The 7,589-nt window shown below is 36.0% G+C and overlaps 1 long non-coding RNA gene across 1 annotated transcript in view; it reads left to right on the forward strand.

Moving 5' to 3' along the window:
- The first annotated feature begins 5,021 nt into the window (after positions 1 to 5,021).
- LOC111818266 overlaps positions 5,022 to 7,589 on the forward strand; it is a 19,126-nt gene continuing 16,558 nt past the window's right edge. Inside the window, exon 1 of the long non-coding RNA XR_002822290.1 lies at positions 5,022 to 5,269. This is a non-coding gene — a long non-coding RNA (uncharacterized LOC111818266). The remainder of the gene's footprint in view (positions 5,270 to 7,589) is intronic.

Genomic DNA, 7,589 nt, shown 5'->3' on the forward strand with positions numbered 1-7,589 from the left:
GTAGCCCTGTACCACACTTTGTAGATCCTCCATCAGTGTCAGCCATGAGGATGAGTGATGGCCATTGCTTGACCAATTTGATCTCTGTGAAAGCCTGAGAGAATGTTTTTTCTCTCCATGTGACTCTCCCCAGGCACACTATACATCATTGATCACATTCCTCTGTGGCTCCATAATCTCCTTGACCAGAAAATTTGGAGCACAACTGAGTTACATGATGTTACTGTACAGGTTCTTCTATGTCCTGAGTCTTCACTGACCTTGAAAGGCTATGGCCAAAATGTTGACTGACCTTACAGCCCTTCCTTTTCTCCAATTTTGAACTGTTAACTTAGGTTGTTAACTCTCCAGAAGAGAAGCTTGTTATTAACCTGCAATATATGCAGTTTCAATACATTGATATTTAATTTCTTTGTGAGATTGATTTCTTGGTATTTCTTTTTTGGGGGATGTTACTATTATTTTTTTCTTTTTTGGGGGGATGTTATTTTGAATGGTGTGCTTGCCCTAATTTTTCTCTCAGTGAGTTTGTTATTTGTGTAAAGGAAGGCTACTGATTCTTCAGTGTTGACTTTGTATCCATCCAGCTATGCTTCTTAATTTGCTTATAAATCTAGAAGGCTTTAATGGAGTTTTTGTGGTCTTCTATGTAGAGTATCATATAATAATACTCAATAACTCAATACAGTTGATAATTTAACTTGCTTCTTTTCTGTTGCTATTCCTTTTATTTCTTTCTTTTACCTAATTACTCTGGCTAATGTTTCCAGAATTATATTGAGTAGGAGTGGTGACAGAAGACAACTTCAACCTTTTCCTCATTTTAGAGTGAAACCTTTCTGTTTTTGTCCATTTAGTATGATGTCACCTGTTAGTTTGTCATAAATGGCATTTATCTTTTTTCTTTTTTGTATTTTAGTACAGGGTCTACAGGGTCTCACTACACAGATTGGATTCATAGTGATCCTCCTGTTTTCAGCCTCTCAAGTGCTGGGATTACAGGCACGCGCCACCACACCCAGACTCATTCCCCATCTCAGCACACATGGGGGGCGGGACTGGCACAGCAGGCAGGGGATCGAACTGGTCACTGCACCTGCCTAAGCAGGAGCTTTAGTCCGCTGAGCTATCTTGCTTACCCTTTTTATCAGATTTAAAGACGATCAATTCAAATCTTTTGTTGACTACAGGTTCATAAATTTTATTTATTACCAAGGATTGAACTCAGGCCCTTGTGCTTGCCAAGGAAGTGCTTATTCTACTGAGCCATCTCCCCAATCCCATTGAGCCATCTCCCCAGGCCCTTTATTTTTTCAAAGAACCAACACTTGGATTCATTAATTCTTTGTATTGTTTTATTTGCCTCAATCATGTAAATTGTACTCTGTCCTTGATAGTTTCCTTTCTTTTTTGGTCTTTGGTCTTGACTTGCTCTTCTTTTTCTAGAAACTTGAGGGATAGTATTAGGTCTATTATTTGTGCTCATTTTGCTTTCCTGATGTGAGAACTCACACCTATAAAGTTCCCTTTTATGTTTGCTTTCATTGTGTCCCACAGGCTATGCTAGTTATATTTCAATTTTTATTTGATTGTACATGTTGTTTAATTTCTTATTTAATTTCATCTATGACTTACTGGTTGTTCAGAAGTGTGTTCATTAATTTCCATGTGTTTCTGGAGTCTTTGCCATTTCTTTTACCACTAACTTTGAGTTTCATTGCACACCAGTCAAATAATATACATGAAACAATTTTAATTTTTCTGCGTTTACTTTACCATACTCTGTGATCTATTTTAGAGAATGTCCTGTGTGCTCCTGAGAACATTGTGTATTCTGATGTTCATGGGTGAAATACTCTGTATACACTAAGTCCATTTGTTCACAGGTTTGGTCAAGTTCTGTTATACTTTTGCTGTTTTCTTTTGAAAGTGAAAAATACATTTTAATTAACTTTGTTGAATTAGCAAACACTGTGTGTTAAACAAAAGACATGGGTTTAGCCAAAAAATATGATTACATAAAAATCAATATTTTATAGTAGAGCCTACACATACACAGTTCAGATGTTTACATTTACTGAAAAACACAGAATTAATTCTCCATCTTGCAATATTTTTCAATATGTTCTGAAAATTTTATTAACTATTAACATCACAATTTTTATATTATTTCTCCAGGTTCCCACTACATAAATAATTTGCACAGCTTTTAAAATATGTACATAAAAATAAAAATATATACATAGTGTTTCTCCCTAGTGTAACTTCTTTCATGTATTTGACAATAACCATATATACTGAATACTTTACCATATTGCTTCAGTACATAGGCTTTCACCCCAGTATGACTTCACATATATATTTTACAATAACTTTGTGTATCGAAAAATTTCCCATGTTGCTAACATACATACGGAATTTCCTCACTGTGACTACTTTCATGTAGTTTATAATAACTGGGTTTAGTGAATGATTCCCCACACTTTCATTCTTAGGGTTTCTCTATCAGTGTTGGTTCTTCTGTGTCTATGAAATCAGGGCTTTGTAGTAATGTTTTTCCATACTGCTTACCTACAAAGGGTCTCCCACCTGTGTACATTCTTTCATGTGTTCAACAAATACTTTCTCACATTGCCTAAATAGGTAATGTTTCTCTCCAGTGTGGGTTCTTTCATGTATTTTTCACCAGCTCTGTACTGAATACTTTTCCACATTGGTTGCAAACATAAGATTTCTCCCCACTGATATTTTTCCTGAATTTGTCAATAACTGTGTGGCAAATGCCTTCCCACATGGCTTACATATATAGGTTTCTCCCTCATGCGAATTCTTTCATATATTTTACAGTAATTCTGTGTATTAAAGGTTTTTCCACATTGCTTACATGCATAAACTTGCTGCACAGTGTGAATCTTTTATGTATCTGGCAATTACTGGGCTTCATGAATTCTTTTCCACATTGCTTACATACACAGGGTTTCTTCCCAGTGTGAATTATGTTTGTGAATGATATTACTATAAGCTAATTCTTTCCTTAGATACAGAGGAAATCTCTCCAACATATTGTCTTTCATGTATTTGATAATGATAATGATATGAATAGAAATATATTTCCCATATAGTTTGTGGAATATAGATTTCTCCTACTGTGATTTCTATCATGGCTTTGAACACCACTGGGGGAGGGCGGCTTTCACACTTTTCTTATTAAAGATATCTTCTCATCAGAGTGAGTTCTTTCATTAAGATCAGAGTAGATTTTCCTGTTTTGCTCATATTGAGAAGGCTTCTTCCCAGTCTTTTTTCTTGCATGCTTCAGAAAAGACGAGATCATTACAGGTTTTTCAATGTTCATTATATTTACACAGATTGTCATCAAATCCCACATACTCATCTGGCTTCAATTCACTGTGAGGTGAAGTAGCCACATTTATAGTGATAAGTACCCAACCAGGGGCTTTCTAAAAATGACTTTCAGTTGCTTTAAAGCAACTAACTTCATGTCCACATTAGTACCTGGGACTCAAATATTTTTTCCTATTGATTCCAAGCTTTGTATTGATCACATTTGCTACCTCTTCATTTTTAGATTTCTTGAGAAATCTTTGCAGTCCTCTTCAAGTTGCTGGTTATCCAAGGTTCCTTCATAAGAGCCATATTCATAAATGTTTCCCACATCACATCTTTGTAGAGCTTCTTTTGGGATGAATTCAGCACAGCCCACTCCTCTGTGGTGAAGTTCACAGCTCCATCCCCAAATGTCACTGCCTTTGTTTTATGCTTCAGGGTCTCCAAGGAGGCTTTGAATGCAGCCTGCAGCTAGTAGAAGGTAGAGCAAAATGTAGTCTAGTCAGCTGGGTGCTATAAGAAATGCACTTAGGATGCACACTTGGGTTCTATGACACGGGAAGTTTTTTTTTTTTTCATAATTTTTTTTTAGTTGATCTATCACTTTGTGACAATGAGATATTAAGATCCCCATTACAAGTGTGTTATTACTTATTTTATCTTTCTTCCTTTCTGTCTGTCTTTCATCTATCTTTCTTTTAGTACAGGGTCTACAGGTTCTCACTACAAGGATCAGACTTGTAGGGATCCTTCCTGTTTTTCAGCCTCCCAAGTGCTGGGATTACAAGCATATGCCACCATGCCCAGTCTCAATCGCTGTCTCAGCCAACCCCGGGGGCAGGGCCAGCATGGCATGCCAGGAATCAAACCCTGATCCCTGTGCTTTGCCTAAGCAGGCACTTTGATCTGCTGAACTATCTGGCTGGCCTCCTATTTTTCATGTCTATTAATATTTGCTTTATGCAGTTTGGTGCTCCTGTGTTTGGTGCATATATATTTATGATTGTTATCTATTCCTTTTGTCCTAGGTGTGTTCTCTTATATATTTTAAAGGTTTCATGATGAGTAAATGCTTTTTGACACATATTCCATTTAGATGGCTTCTCTGCTGCGTGTGTTCTCTCATACCTTCTAAGATCATATTGCCTATTGAAGGCCTTCCCACATACAAAGAACTCATATGGATTTTCTCCTGTGTGTATTCTCATATGAGATTTCAGACTACATGAATTCTTGTACATTTTCCTACATTGATGACATTTATAAATCATTTTATCAGTGTGTGTTTTCTGATTCTGATAACATTTAGCAGATTGATTGAAATTTGTTCCCAACACGTAGAGTTCATTTTCAGATTCAGTCATCTCTTGTCTTAATTCAGACCGATATATGAAGGGTTTACTACAGAGATTGCCTTCAAGATGTATCTCCTCATTCTGAGCATTTTCCTGCCGGGGCTTGACAGTGTTGGTTTTCTTCTTTTTCACAGGTTCAGTGGCTATCTGTCCTTCTTCATCAGGGCTGTTCTTTTTCTCTGCATTATGATTTTTTGGGAAAGCTGTTTGTTCTCCCTTCCACAGGATTTGTGTTTCATCCTTGTGAAAAACAAAATCTGATTTGCCATATGGACATCGCAGGGATTGCAGGTTCCTGATGGTTTCCAGCATCACAGCTCTGTAGAGCTTTCTCTGTGCTGTGTCCAGCAGAGCCCATTCCTCTGGGGTGAATTTGATGGTCATGTCTTCAATGGTGATTGATTCCTCTTGATGCACTGCCATTTGTAGTTTCCTGTAGAGGTTAACTGACAGGGCAATCAAGATGAAAACATGGAAATTTATGAGAAGAATTTCAGACTACTTGAAAATTCGTGTTGTAAGCAGCAGAAAATCAGTCACTCCAAGCTTTGCGATCTAAACCCTCCGTCCAATGATCTCGGTGGGAAACTCCAAAATGATACAGGGAGAAAAACTGGTCTTGGGTGGGTGACCTCCAAACCATACAGGGAACCTCCAAACAACTTAGAGAAAAATAATCTCTGGACCTGACCTGCATGAGTTCCTGTTCTCTAAAACGGAAAAATGAATTTTAGGAACAAACAGAGGCTATGAGCAGAATATATTTATTGATAGAAAGAAAGCTCCTGTCCTGAGAGAGGGAAAGGAGCGGGGGCCCAAGCAGGTAGTTTCTATCTATTCCTTTTGAATTTTTCTCCTGACAAATGGGTAGTGTGCATCTTGATTTTTTTGATCATTCTTGGTTCACATTGTCTCCATACAGAATAGGTATCCCTGCTTTTTTCTAGGTTCCTGCTGCATGGAGTAGTTTTCCATTCTTTGACTTTCAGTTTATGAGCTTCTTTTTGAGTTAAATGTGTTTCTTGTATGCAGAATATTTTTGGATCTTGTTTCTTTATCCATTCTTTCAATTTGTTTCGATTTGTGAATTGAGGCCATTTACATTGATGGTTATATATTGGCTTATTTTTACCATGGGTTTCTCCTGCTATTGGTTCACTCTGCTTCCTCTTTGTTTAGTTCCTTGTCCTGCTTGGTGGTTTCTTTCTGATGCTACACTTTAACTGTGGTCATTTTTATTTTTAAAGTATCTTTCAGTACTATTTGTAGGGTTAGTTTGGTGGTCATAAATCTCATTAGTTATTCTTTGTCCTGAAAATATATTACAAAAAGGTAGTTTTTCAAGGTACATCAATCAAGGTTGGAAGTTGTTTTCTTTCAGAACTTGGATCACTCCAAGCTCTTCTTGATGTGAGGGTTTTGTTGAGAAGTCAGCCATAATTCTGATGAACTTTCTTTATAGTTGATGTGTTTCTTTTCTCCAACAGCTTTTAATATTATGTTTTTTGTACTGAATTTCTAGGATCTTGATTATCTTATGTCTGAGTATAAATTTTTTGGTTGCAGTTGTTTGGAGTTCTATATCTTTTTGTCATATTCTGTTCTCGTGCTTGGGAATTTTTCTGCTATTATTTCTCCAAATACTCTTTCTGTGTCATTTGTGTTGACTCCTGCCTTTTCATTGACACCTATCAATCTTATTTTATTTTTCTTTGCATTATTTTCAGATGACAAATTTTTACTTACTAGATACTTGTTATTTTTATGAGAACTTTCCTTTTATGATCACTTGTGATCTTGTTCTCAAGATCGATTTGAAATTCTATCTTCAACTTTGCTCAAGTGGTTTTGCCAGTTTTCAATGCAGTTTTAATTTCCTGCTATCTCTGAATGTTTCATGTATTGTATTTCTTTCATATATTGTTCATTTGTTTTCATATGTTCTTGTACTTTTTAAAATTTATGCCTTCTCTAGTTATGCTGAGCAATTTCTTCATTATTGCTGTTATTTCCTTTTTTTTTTTTTACTCAAGAGATTATTTCTGATTTGATTCCCTCCATAGCCTCATGGCTTTGTTTTTTATTACTTCAGTTGCTATCATTTTGGGGATTTCAGATGTATGCCTTCCAACTTTTTCTTTTTCTTTTCTATTTTTATTAATTTTATTGAGAAACAACAATGAGACAGTTTCAAAACAGGTTAGTAAGACAGTTACATTAATTAATACATTGCATATTATTGTCTTCGTAGTAGTTATTCACAGTAGAAGATGCATACATTATATCCTGTCCAAACACTATTAGTACAAATCTTTCTTCTCAATGAATTAAGAGAAAGTAGCTGTATATCCATCCTAACTATTTTATATATACAGATACAAAATGGTCCTTCATTTATATCCCCTTTTTTGTTTAGCTTTGTCAGAGATGGACATTCTATTGGCATTTAAATATTGTAGGTTCATGAATTCAGCAAAATAATCCAATTTAGTCCAGTAGTCTATAATAGTAGTGGGTTATACATAGCAATGACAATGTCAGAAGTTGTTGACTTGAGCCTTTCACAGCTCAGCATATTAATATGGCTTTACTTTTTATAACTTGTTCTCATACTTTTATACTGGATGGTTAAAATCAAGATAAAGCAAGACCTATATAATAAGAAATGTAACTTCTGTATCTGACAGGGTTAGTCAAATCCCTCAGGATTTACCCTGAAACCCTGTACAGCAGTTTGTAGATCCTTTGTTAGTGACAGCCATGTAGATAGTCACGGCCATTGCTTGATCAATTTGCTCTCTGTGAAAGCCTGAGAGAATGTTTTCTCTCCATGTGACTCTCCTTAGGCACACTCTACATAGTCAATCACTTTCCTCTGTGGCCCCA

The sequence above is a fragment of the Octodon degus genome, unplaced genomic scaffold (assembly GCF_000260255.1).
Source record: "Octodon degus isolate 3935 unplaced genomic scaffold, OctDeg1.0 scaffold00085, whole genome shotgun sequence".
Taxonomy (NCBI): Eukaryota; Metazoa; Chordata; class Mammalia; order Rodentia; family Octodontidae; genus Octodon; species Octodon degus.